Genomic DNA, 14,252 nt, shown 5'->3' on the forward strand with positions numbered 1-14,252 from the left:
CCAAGCGGCCTTGAACAATTTCATCTAATACAACAAATTACTGAAAAATACGTCTTTGGCAAAGATCTTGAGTCAGGCTTAGAAGTCCATCTTTGTTATGGAATCAAGGTCGAGAAGTAAGTTGCAAAAAAGAGGGTTCGTACTGTAGGGGCCATCATTATCACGGACAGTGGTATAGAAGAAGAAGATATTTTCTCAGTTGAGTTAATCATCAAAAGAGAAGAATAAGAGGTAATGAAAACCAGAAGTGGAAGGGATTTCAAGAATAAGGGTCTGACGGTGAAAAAACATCAGTCTAATCAGCCGAAGCCAGACAATGAGCCCGAGAATCCAGTATTGAATCAGTTAAAGAAGGCCCAGTCAAATATTTCAATTTGGGGATTGTTAATGGCCTCACCAACTCACCGAAAAGCGGTACTGAAAGCTCTTACCAAAGTTCAAGTGCCCATTGAAATGAGACCAGAGGAACTATTCTACATAATAGGAGCCACTTATGCAATCCAGTCACTAATCTTCTTAGATGAGGATTTGCCACCTAGAGGGAAAGGACATAACATAGCTCTCTACATCACTGTGGAATGCAACAAAAATCAAGTTCCCCAAGTATTGATTGATAATGGCTCAGCCCTCAATGTTATGCCATTGAAAGCTACAAAGTGCATGGGTTTGTCTTTTGACAAGATGAAGCCTTAAAGCTAAACCATCAGGGCATATGACAACACTAGGAAAGAGGCGATCAGAGTCCTCCCCCATGGATATCAAGGTGGGAGCAGCCTGGTCCATCATTGATTTTCAAGTTATTGACATTCAAACCTCTTTCAATATGCTACTAGGGAGACCATAGCTACATTCTCCAGGCGTTCTTGCATCAAGCCTTCACTAGAAGTTAAAATTTATTCATGAGCAAAAGTAATCATCATTTTCGAAGACCCAAAAATGGTGTACACACTTGCAAACATAGAAGTGGAAGGTTTTCCTCCATTAGAAGTATAGTTTGGTTGGTTTGAAATTGAAAATATCTGTGTAAGCCCTTCCGAAGGAAAAGAACTCATCTTGGCCAAATTCCTAACCATATGGAGCAAGGTTCGATAAGGATGATGAAGAAGATGAAGTACTTCCTAGGCTTGGGATTGGGAAAGAACCAGCAAGGAATACCAAAGTTCCCCGAGACACTAGCCAACACCAATCGCCATTGCCTAGGTTTCATCCCAACAAAAAGAAAGGCCTCGGTAGAAAAGAAGAGCAACATCAAAGGATTGAAGAGTTGCAGAAGATTGAGATCACCCCTTACTTCAAAACTTTGAATGGTTACTTTGTGAAAGAATGGGAGAATTTCCAGTAATACGAAAATATTGAGCCTTGGTTCAATCAATAGATAGGTAGCTTCCAGCTTGGGTTTGAGCTATTCTTTAAAGATGAAGCAGACTGGGTAACCATGGAATTGGAACAAGCCAAGAGGAATAATGAACAGGATAATCAAGGGATTAATGGATTGTTCGAGACGGCAATGATCACTGAAGGAAAAGAAGGGCCAGCGCCTCAACTCTTGATTCAACCTCTTTAAGGATCCAAAGGAAACTGGGCAAGGATTGCGAAAGATTTCCATGTCATAGAGTCTGAAGTCGTAGCCAGCTCTAGTATAATCCAGTCTGAGTCTAAGTCTACATGTGCTTTCCAAAAGGAAATTAGTAACTTCCTGTCTATTAAGTCTGTTTGTACTCCTCCTTTTATCATGAATGAAATCATTGATTTCGAGTATGTTTCTTCTTCTTTTTCCTCTTCTTCTTATTCTTCTGATGATGATGATGCTATCAAGCATCGACATCTTTAAATAAAAATTAGAGCAAAGAAGAGCCCAGCCCATCTAAGAGGACACCTGTTTCATAAATTTAGGAACTGACCAATGCCCTCGAATGATCAAAATTAGTTCATCTCTCAATAATGAAAAAATCTGCTAAATGACCTCTCTCCTTAAGGAATTCGAGGAAGTCTTTGCATGGTCTTATGAGGATATGCCTGGTATTAACCCAAAAATCGTACAACATAGACTACCAACGTATTCGGATGCTCGCCTCGTCAAGCAGAAGCCAAGACGAATGCGACCAGAGTGGCGTAAAAAGATCAAGGAAGAAGTCATTAAACAATGGAATGCGGGGTTCCTTCAAGTAACCCAATATCCTCAATGGTTGTCCAATATTCTCCCAGTTCCTAAGAAGGATGGGAAAGTTCGGATGTGTGTGGACTTTCATGATCTGAATAGAATTAGCCCCAAGGATGATTTCCTGCTATCCCACATCGACATACTAGATGACAACATTTTCGGGCACGCACTTTTATCATTCATGGATGGATTCTCTGGCTACAGTCGGATTAGCATGTGTCCCAAAGACCGGGAGAAGACTGCCTTTACCACACTATGGGGGACATTTTGTTATAAGGTGATGCCTTTTGGGCTAAAGAATGCAGGTGCAACGTACCAAAGAGCAGCTGCAGCTATGTTGCATGACATAATACATAAGGAGGTCGAGGTATACATCGATGACATGATAGTAAAATCAATTGATCGACAAGGACATTTTATTGCATTGAAGAAATTCATTGAGAGAATAAAATAATACAACCTCAGGTTGAACCCATAAAAGTGTGTATTTGGAGCAATGACAGGCAAATTGCTAGGTTTTCTTGTTAGAGGGGTAGAAGTAGATCCTGAATACATAAAAGCCATCACAGAAATGCCAACACTAAGGATGGAGAAAGAGGTCTGTGGGTTCCTGGGCCGTGTTCAATACATAAGTAGATTCATATCTCGGTTAACCATGATATGTGAACCTATTTTCAAGCTCTTGAGGAAGGAAGAACCAAAGGAGTAGAATGGTAAATGCCAGGATGCATTCATGAAGATCAAAGAATATCTAGTACATCCACCTATCCTTGTTCCGCCAGTTCTGGGTGAACCCTTGTTACTGTACTTATCAGTGGAAGAAATATCCATGGGATCAATGGTAGGTCAACTCTATCAGAAGAATCGAGAAGAACATATGATTTACTACTTAAGCAAGAAGTTGCTAGGGTATGAAACTTGCTATACCCCCTTGGAAAAAACCTGCACATCTTTAGTCTGGGTAACTAAAAGATTGAGGCATTATATGATCACACACCAAATTCGGCTTATCTCCAGAATGGACCCGATTAAGTACCTTTTTGAGAAACCAACCCTGACTGGGAGAATGTCCAGATGGTTGTTGTTGTTATCAGAGTTTGACATAAACTATGTCAATCAAAAACCCATAAAAGGGCAAGCGTTAGCAGATCACTTTGCCGCACATCCAACAGGGTTAGATTCACGACCGGTGGATGATTCATTCCTTGATGAAGATTTGTATCTTTTTAAAGAGGGTCAAGAAGAAGGATGGTAGTTAAACTTTGATGGAGTTGCAAACCAAAAAGGATACAGAGCAGGTGTATTGTTAGTAACCCCTGATGGATTTTATTTGCCTATGTCATTCCGCCTAGAATTCAACTGCACCAATAACATTATGGAATACGAAGCATGTGCCATTGACTTAGAAATGGCCCTATCTGTGGGTGTAGAAAGAATTAAAGTCTTTAAAGATTCTTCAGGGGTGATTTGTCAAACTCAGGGAAAATGGAAAATAAGAGATGACAAATTGAAACCCTATCAAGAGTATCTAGAGCAGATGATCAAGTGTTTTAAGAAAATCTCATTTGAACATCTGCCAAGGGACAGTAATAGATTTGCGGATGCTCTGGCCACTTTAGCCTCCATGGTGGAGTATGATTCCCAAGCCAAAATTTGACCCTTCTTGGTCAAAAGAAGGCCTAGTCCAGCATATGGAGAATCTGTAAATCTACTGACAGTAGACCGAAGGGATTGGTTCGCACCTGTGGTTGATTATATCAGAGAAAGGAAATATCCTGAATATTTCACAACGGGGGAAAAGAAACGGTTGAGGAAATATGCCACGCAGTTCATTCTTCAGGAGAATCTGCTATACAAGAGATCTTATGATGGCATACAATTGTTATGCGTAGATGAGGAGTAAGCTCAAACCATCATGGAAGAAATCCATCAAGGGATCTGTGAACCACATATGAATGCAAGAATGCTCACCAAGAATATACTCAGGTTGGGGTACTATTAGGCAACCATGGAAGCAAATTGTATCACTTTTGTCAAGAAATGTTATAGATGCCAAATATTTGCTAATGTCATATATATTCCTCCCACAGAATTGCATTCGTTAAATGCTCCTTGGCCATTCTCAACTTGGGGGATAGACATAATTGGGAAAATAACTCTGAAGGCTTCTAACAGCCATGAATTCATACTGGTCTCCGTAGACTATTTCACCAAATGGGTAGAGGCTCAGTCTTATGCAGTCCTGACGGCCGCCAAGGTGGTAAAATTCATCAAAGAGAACATCATTTGCAGATATGATGTACCTTATGAGCTGATTTCAATCAAAGGAAAGCACTTCTAAGGGAGGACAGAAGGGCTTTGTACCAAATTTGGTATAAAAAGGCATAGGTCTACAACATATAGACCACAAACCTATGGTGTAGTGGAGGCCGCCAACAAGAATATAAAAATCATATTATAAAAAATTACCGAAACACACAAGGATTGGGTAGATAAGCTTCCATTAACTTTATGGGCTTATCAGACTTCTATCCGGACTTGAACTGCGGCAACCCCATATTCTCTAGTCTATGGAGTGGAGGTGGTTTTACCTGTAGAAATACAAGTGCATTCTCTCCGAATACTGTTTGACGGTCAGCTTCCTGAAGGAAAATGGATGAGAGCCAGGTATGAAGAAATTAACCTCTTAGATGAGAGGAGGATGAAAGATATGGATAATCTCAAGAAATATCAGCAAAGGATGGCTAGAGCATCTAATAAAGGGGTGCACCCTCGGAATGTTGAGGTGGGAGATTTGGTATTGAGGGAGTAATTGGAGCAGCCCATACAAGGTGAAGACAATCTTCCTAGGCAACGCAGTACGTCTCACAGATTTAGATAAAGAAGACCTCTGGGGATTGGTCAGTATGGATCAATTGAAGAAATACTTCATCTGAACCTTTGATCAACTTGAACTACGTTCGACCTGATTCCTCCCAAGGGATACGTAGGAAACTTGGCATGTATAAGTGTGGTCTCAAAAAAAAAATAATAAAAAGGGTATAGTATAAGTTCATTTCATAAATCTGCCCGTTGGCGTTTCCTTTGTAAAAAATGGCAAATTCCACCAATTGGCCTTCAAAATCCCTCCTCGTGTAGTGACTTAGGGTTTGTTTGACGTTACTAAGAGCTGGTTATTGACCCAAAGACTTACCTTTGTCCAGGATACTAATAGGATCTTCGATGCAGGTATAATGAGAGAGCCAAAGAAAGAAGGGTTAGATGAACAGTTGCGTCAATGGACTCTTCGTATGCACATAGATGACCCTACATAGTTAGAAGATGTCAAGTTAGCCATACTAGGGAGAATCAGATGTTTCAAGCTTCATCATGATTTGATTAAAAAAGTGTCAAGGTGTTGGAACCCTCAGCTGCATGTTTTTCATTTTGGAAAAGTCATGATAGCCCCGACAATTGAAGAATTCTAAGCTTGCATGCTATCACATCCGAAGGGAAGATTGTTTCACCCAACAGTACAAAAAGGTCAATCCCTCGAAGATTTAGAAAGCTTCTTTAGACTAAGAAGGAAATTAAGCAAATTCTCCACTATGACAAGGTGGATGTAGTAAAAGTAATCAAAATCTTTGGCAACAATAGATCAGAAGAAGAATCTCGAGTCCAAAGCAGGAAGAGGGCTTATCTATTTTGCATGATCGGAAGGTATCTTTTGAGATCTCTAGGGAATGGCATGCTTCCCATGATAGCAAAGGTGGTAGAGCAAACTAAAAAAAGGTACACTTTTCTTTTCATTTTAGGGGTGATCGAAGGAGGTCCATTTTTTATCAATTGAGTCATCATAGCTGGCATGATTTTCAAATCAAGCTATAGGCAGTTAAATGTACTAAATACATTCAAGTGCTATCTCTTATTCTGGTGACCAAAGCTTCAATGTTCCCTTCAAGAGTTCTCTTCTATCTCCCCTGGTTTTAAAACGGGTTCCATGGTAGTTTTGGAATTAAAGACCATGAAATCGGGTTTGGAACGCTGGGTTTTTGGGAGCCTTTTTATTGGCAATGATGGCTGCCATTTTGATCATCGGCATTAAATCGTTGTTCGTCAGTATTCCGGTGACCAACTGCTTACTGATTGGGTCGCAGGCAACAGCTATTTGAGTGGATGAAACTCTTGCGGATATTTTGATTGTCCATGGCTTAAGGAAGGAGATGGGTATATCCCTATCTTTTCTTGTTTTATTTAAGGGATTTTTTTAGTCCTTCAATGCCCATAAGTTTTTTTTGGGAAAAAGGGAGATATCATATTAGATTAATAGGAAGAGTGGATATTATGCTCGGTAGTATTTCTTCCCATTCGTGTCATTCCGTATATTAACGGAAAGAGCTTTTGGGAAACTAGTAACACAAAAATGCAACTCATGGCAAGAGTGTAGAAACCCAGCCAGGAAGTCTGCATAGGAGTTGGTTTCTCGCATATGATGGTCGAAAGTGCATTGTGTAAAGTTGGTAGGTAGCTCTTGAATATTTGATGAAATAGTCTATGGCCACAAGGATGAACTCATGTCCATTGGATGCCTTTGGCGTGCCTTTCCCAATTATATCAATGCCCCATGTTGAAAATGGTCAGGGAGCATTTAACAAATGGAGCTTCATTGGAGGAATGTGAATTATATTGGCAAATATCTGGCATTTGTGACATCTCCAAAGGAATGATGCACAATAAACTTCCATGGTTGTCCAATATTATCCCATCTGAGGATTTTCTTGGCCAGCATTCCGGCATTCATGTGTGGCCCTAAGTTATTAATTAAAAAAAAAAAAACAAAAACAAAAATTGTTCTGATAAGTTGGTAGACTCATAAGGATACAATGGATTTTTCCGTTCAACCACTAACAATAGACTAACATCATCTAGTTTCATGGGGCTTCAAGTAATTGTTTGAAAGTTGAATGTATCAAGCATTCGGGCCATAATACAAGTGATGTACAAGTAATTTTCACAAAAAAAATATAAAAGAGTTTATATCTTTTGAATGTGCATGCCTCATCCACATGGAAGGAGAAAGCATCAAAATTTGTAAACCCAATCACTTCTATCACTTTGACTAAAATGGCTTTGACGCTTTTTCTTTCTTAAACACAGCTACAAAGGGATTACTAACGGATTGCATGTTCTAGAGGATCCACCAATCACCATGAATTCAGATACATTTGAAAGGGTAGATTAGTTCATATGACTGGTGACAAATGCCAATCCCTCTCTCTCTCTCTCTCTCTCTCTCTCATGTTTGGCTCCTCATGACACTATCTTACCTTGGACAGGACTGTTACCAGTGAATATGGGGAGAAGATGATGGAGCTGTGTGAAGCATTGCTGTCAATATTCTCAGAGGACATGGGACTAGAGAAGAATTCTTGAGAGTCTTGGTGGGGATGAAGAGCTGGAAGCTGGCTATAGGATGAACTTTTATCCCAATTGCCCACAGCCAGAACTTGCATTGGGTTTGTCACCCACACTGATCTTGGAGCCATGACTGTACTGTTACAAGATCAGGTCTCTATAGGTCAAACTACGGTCTTGGGATCATGTCATGGTTCCCCTGGGAAACCAATCATAAACCAATTAGGGTATTGCACCCCCTGGGTTAGCCCATGGTTGTCCGTGGGTGCCCTATTTAAATTTTAGGGTTTCCCATGGTCGCCATGGGAAACCTGGTGCATCCCATTTAGGGTTTAGTCTGATAAACCAATGTCCGGTCCTTATCTTTTGTGTCCCATGCAATTATGGAACCCAAAAGAGATGGAAAAATTCATCTCTAATCCATATCATGGAAAGCGGGGTCCATCCCATACCCGAATGCGCAGCGAAAACAAATCAATTCGGATTTCTTTCACATCCCATGAATAATCAATAATTAAAATCAAGAGGAATTAACAAAGAATTGCTAACCTGATGAGCCTCAAGTGTTGCTTCTCCAATAGACAATGGTTCTTCCTCTAATGAGTACTCTAGGTAACAGATCTGAACATCCAATGGTGTAGCCAAGGTTCTTCAAGCCAATCCCAGATGCTCTATAATTCTTCAAGCACATATCTGGGTTTCTAAAACCCTAACTCTCAAACACAGTAGAGAGCAACAACAAGAAGAAGAAGAGATCACAAGAGAGAGAGGGGAGGACCGAAACACATCCAAGAGGAGGCAACCAAAAAATGTGGAGCACTGTATTCCCCCTTTGCATTTTGGTCCCTTTATATAATAGTAGGGTTTTTTAAAACCCTAGATGAGAAATTAAAAAACCCAGTAAGAGTTTGACTCTCTCTCTCTTTGTTTAGTAGTTCTGTTTAAACTCAAAGTGTTTCTAATTAGTAAAGAAGCAGAATCAAATAGGGAATGATATAATTAATCACTTTATTTAATTTATGGATAATTACAGTTAGCACCATATCCATTAATTAAATAAAGAACCAATTATTTGAGCAAATTCCAAATAACTCTCTACATGATAATAAACCATTTACAACCCCTCCACCAATCAACACCATCATTATGGAATCTAGGGCATGTACACTTGTACTGCCAAACCCCATTCCATAGTATATGTCCATATAAGAGTGTTTGTGCATTTGATTGGGTCCCGTAAAACTCGATAAAACACTTTATTCAAATAATTATATATAATCCATTATTTTATGTAAAACAGATTTTGCAAAAACCATTTCTAAAATGGCACTGGATCCAGATTCTGATCCAACCATACACAAACAATCTCAATTTTGGTGTTCTCCAATTGGGCAATGGTGACCATGTTGAGTAACTCCTTCACTCACAAAGTATTCACGCATTCCCAGAACACCGACTTTGACTTACTTGAGTCTCAGTCATAGATGAACCAAAGAATGCGTTCACACTTTGCAATGATAGGGTTCCTTCAGGTAAAGGGTGTCGGTGGCACATGTATATCCTTTCCTACATCTGGCAGGTATTACATGAGGGAATCGACAAAGTAAATCTTTGCCAATACACACATCAATCATGTGAATACTCGTATTCGTACCTTGACATCACATGTCTAGGCATACCCAATGTGACGACCATATGGTAAGGGTGCCCAGCCCAAACCCTAGTCGTGACTACCATTTAAAGTAAAACTTACGGACACATAATGCTCAAAAAATTTATATCGCATGTGATAATATTAAACCAAAATGTATAAAAGTTCAATATAAAGTAAAATCGGATTGAATCGGAACGAACCGGATTTGATGGACATACAAATCCAATAATCTCCCACTTGTACATCAAAGGCAACTTCCCATACATTTTAAACCCATGCCTTGCATGTGTTTTTCAAATAGTCCAGGAGACAAATCCTTTGTCGTGGCATCAGACACATTTTCAGTTGTGTCCACTTTAGAGATACTCACGTCGCCCTGCTAGATAATCTCTCTGATGAGGGGATACTTCCACTACACATGCTTGTTCCTCTAATGAGCCCTAGGCTCCTTAGCTTGTGCAGTGGCCCCTCTGTTGTCACATAACAAGGGAATAGGGCCCTTGACAAGGTCAGAGACAACCTTCAAATTTGATAAGAATTTCCTCAACCAAACACCTTCTTTTGCTGCATCGTAAGCTGCAAGGTATTCTGTTCTGGTAGTGGAATCGGCTGTAGATTTCTATTTTGCACTCCGCCACACAATGGCACCTCCACCTATTAGATACACCATCCCAGACGTGGATTTTCTATCATCCTTGTCAGCTTGGAAATTCGACTCTGTGTAACCCAGAATTGACAAATGATGATCCAAAAATAAAGAAATAGTCCTCAGTCCTTTTTAGGTACTTAAGGATATTCTTGACAACACTCCAATGCTCTCATCCAGGGTTAGATTGATAAAGACTTATGATACCTACTGCATAGCAAATGTTTGGCCTCGTACACAACATAGCGTACACAAGATTTTATATTGCTGAGGCTGAGGGAATCCTCTTCATCTCTTCAATGTCTGTCTGAGACTGAGGACATTGAGATCTGGAAAGACTGACTCCATGTCAGAAAGGGACACTTCCCCGTTTGGAGTTCTCCATGCTAAATCTAGCTAGGACTTTGTCTCTATAGGTAGCTTGTGACAAGCCTAGCATCCTTTTTTGGCAATCTCTCACGAGTTTGATCCCAAGGATATAGTTGGCTTCACCAAGGTCTTTCATCAAGAACATTGTAGATAACAACTGTTTCATTGATGAAAGAAACCCCACATCGTTACCTATCAATAATATGTTATCTACGTATAAAACAAGAAAATATACTGCACTCCCACTGATCTTTTTGTAAACGCATGGTTCATCCTTGTTTTGATCAAAACCAAAAGATTTGATTGATTGATCAGACGTGATGTCTCAGCTTCTAGAAAGCCTGCTTCAGTCCAGACATGGACCTCTGCAATTTGCATAGTTTTCTTCCTTCCTCTAAGGAAGAGAACCTCTTTGGCTGTTGCATGTAGATTTTTTCTTGAAAAAATCCATTCAGAAATGTAGTTTGCACATCTATCTACCGGATCTCATAATCAAAGTATGCGGCGATAGCCAATAAAATCCTGATGGACTTCACCATCACCACTGGTGAAAAGGTTTCCTCATAGTCTATACCCTCATTCTGGGTATAGCCTTTTTCCACCAGTCTCGCTTTGAATCTTTCGACCTTTCCATCCGCGTCCTTCTTCCTCTTGAAGATCCATTTGCATCCAATCGGCTTAATGCCAAGTGGTGGATCGACCAGAGTCCAGACCTTGTTGGAATGCATCGAGTCTATTTCAGAGCGCATTGCCTCTAGCCACTTAGTGGCATCAACATCCTTAAGAGCGTCAGAGTATGTTATCGGATCATCATTCGATTCAACCGATACCATGTGGAACTCTTCCACTGTTTGTTCCTCTTCGATTAGAAGAGTAAGCTTGGTGGGTGGTCTAATAGTCCTCCCACTGCGTCAAGGTTCTTAAGGTGTTGGTATTTCAGTGGATATGCCAATTGGTCTCACTTCTACAAGTGAAGTTTCTGAGTTATCCAATAACTCTATAATGACTACAGGTTCGAACCTCTTGGTCAACATTTCTTCCTCCAGAAATATGACGTGTTTACTTATGATGACCTTTTGGTCAACCGGGTCATAAAAATAGTAACCTATCGTGCCTTTGGGGTAGCTTAAGAAAAAACATCTTGAAGTCCTGGATTCCAACTTGTCTGTCTGTCGCTTTCGCACATGTGCTATGCAACCCCATACCCTAAGGTGTTGAATGTTGGGCTTATGCCCTTTCCACAACTCAAAGGGTGTCTTTGCTATATACTTAGAGGGAACCCTATTCAAGATATAAATAGCCGGTTCTAAAGCATACCCCCAGAAAGAGAGAGGTAGCTTACTATAAGTGAGCATCGTCCGGACCATATCCAATATTGTTCGATTGTGTCATTCGGATACATCATTTTGTTGTGGTGTTCCTGGATTAGTTAGTTAACTAAATATCTCTTGCGATATGAGGTATTCTTTAAATTCATTTAATAGATACCCCCTTCCATGATCTGATCATAAGGACTTGATGCGTGTATCGAGCTGTCTGTCGACATCGGCTTGGAATTCTTTGAATTTGTCAAAGGCTCCCAATTTTCTACGCATCAAGTATATGTAACCATATCTAGAGTAATCATTGGTGAAAGTTATAAAATACTCATACCCATACCTTGCTTGTATATTTATGGGTCTACACACATCAGTGTGTATTAAGTCTAACAGATTTGTGGCTCTAGTACCTTTATTGCTAAAGGGTTTCTTGGTCATTTTGCCCTGAAGTTATGACTCACAGGTAGGGAACGATTACACCCTCAGACACTCTTAGGGCCCATCTCTTACTAATCTACAGATTCGGTCAAATTAATGTGACTTAATCTTAGATGCCATAAATATGTTGAGTTCACTAGAGCTACTTTCCGTTTCAAATCAACATTTGAAACAACATTCATTATAATAGGGCAATCTAGGAAATACAATCCACTTTGCATATATCCAAATGCCACAAAAGAATTATTAAAATGAATAATCAATTTAGAATTAAAGGAAAAACTATACCCGTCCAAAACAAGTTTTGAAACTGAAATAATTTTCCTCTTAAAAGAGGGTACATAGTAACAATCCTTTAAAACTTAATTAACTAAACTAAAATTCAAAATATAAGTTCCCACAGCCATTGCCATGGTTTTAGCTCTAGTGCCCATCCGAAGACGCACCTCATTTCTTTTCAGATTCCTTGTCCCCTTAAACCCATGCAAACTATTGCAAATGTGAACAGTGGAACCACTAACCACCAACCAAGAGTTGGTCAGTTCAAAAGATGAATTAGACTCATAGAGAACATAAACATCACAAGTACCTTCTTTAGCAGCCTCAATTTCATCTGGCTTATTGTCTTTCACAGTTGCCAGGAATACACGATAGTTCCTTTTCCTAGTGACCGTCTTTCTTGCAATAGAAGCACTTACCTTTACCTTTATTGCCAGACTTCCCACCCTTGGGTTTCAGGGGCTTACCCTTATTTTCCTTTTTCTTCTTCTTCCCATTTGAAGAAGGCTTCACATCAGTTGCATTAACCTCAGTCTTGTCCTTTTTCAAGGAAGCTTCCGCCTCTACCAATGCATTAGCAAGCTCAGTGAGCTCCATCTCCTTATCTGACATCTTATAGGATATCTTAAAGGGTGCATAGGCAGAAGTGAGTGATGCCAAGATCACATCAGTCTTATATCGCAGACCAAAATCAGTCCCCATGGATTCCATTTTCTCAAAAACATTAATCATTTTCATGACGTGGTCCATCACTAGAGTCCCCTGGGACATCTTGGAGTTATGGATTTGACTTACTGCATCAGAATGTGCATGTATCAACTGCCTGTTGAACAATTCAGCAAGCTTATCCATTTTACCCCCTGAGGTGCGTATAGCCTTGATTTAATCCAAAATTGACTTTTCCAATGATCCTAGGATGTAAAGTGATGCCTTGGAATCCCTTTTGAGGAAATCCTACATCTTTTCATGTGCCTCAAAATCATTTAGGTCAGGTTGAGGAGAAACTTGTTCATCAAGAACTGTGTATAGTCCTTCTGCAGTCAGGAGCAATTTTATGCTCCGGTACCAATCAACATAATTTGTACCATTTAATTTGTATTCACTAATGAGTGTTAACAGGTAAAAAACACATGCATATTAACAATCATTGATAAAAAATTGAGCATATACATCAATGGTCTTTGATGATTTAGGTCTCCCTCATGACCCAAAAAATGAATTGGATACCTACAACCCTTGCATGCATAACTTACCCTGTCAGGAGTCATTATACACACCGTGGTAGTGTGGACTAAGTTGTCCGCCTCATGGGCTTCAAATATTTTCGGCCACCTGGATGTCATGCCCAGATCTTATCGGTTGACATACACCCAAGTCATGCATTTACCTACTGCATCAGTTAGAATCATGGAATCATGAAAGATGGCCCACTGTCGCAGTGCCCTCTCACTATCCATATCTTAACGTATCTAGATAAAGATAAACATAAACAATCATGTGATAACGAGCTTGGCAATATCCTGTCGACGTATGCGGAGTCATATCATATAATCTCTACTTTTATCTTCAATAGGAGGCCATTGACATGTCTACTAACTTAGACTAGTCCATATCATACATATATTATGATCAAAGAGAGATTAAGCAACTCTCACATATATATCATGGATGGAATAAAATAACATAATTAATCAACATTAATTAAAAGTGATTATGGGATGACAACATTTTTATTAGAAGCAATTAAAGAACTCTCCCAATAAAAATAAAACTAATAACTTTCTTTTAATTATGGGTGCATCAATCATGCCATGGATGCCACACCTCGATCATCTCCTTTGCCCGATCATATCTTCAAAGTAGGTGACTTGCATCTCCATAAGCTTTGAGTACCACATGTGGATCACCAATTCATCATCATGTGGTCAAGTTGTTAAATCTAACAACTTTGTAACTACCTATGTGCACAAGGGAAGGTTGTTACAACAACCA

The 14,252-nt window shown here is 39.6% G+C and overlaps 1 long non-coding RNA gene across 1 annotated transcript; it reads right to left on the minus strand.

The window, feature by feature from the left end:
- Positions 1-388: 388 nt before the first annotated feature.
- On the minus strand, positions 389-7,657 carry LOC122646704. The gene is made up of 4 exons (XR_006330673.1): positions 7,468-7,657; positions 7,296-7,297; positions 3,215-3,219; positions 389-400 (listed from the first exon to the last, which is right to left on the minus strand). It is a non-coding gene; the product is annotated as an uncharacterized LOC122646704 (long non-coding RNA).
- Positions 7,658-14,252: the final 6,595 nt, after the last annotated feature.

The sequence above is a fragment of the Telopea speciosissima genome, chromosome 11 (assembly GCF_018873765.1).
Source record: "Telopea speciosissima isolate NSW1024214 ecotype Mountain lineage chromosome 11, Tspe_v1, whole genome shotgun sequence".
Taxonomy (NCBI): domain Eukaryota; kingdom Viridiplantae; phylum Streptophyta; class Magnoliopsida; order Proteales; family Proteaceae; genus Telopea; species Telopea speciosissima.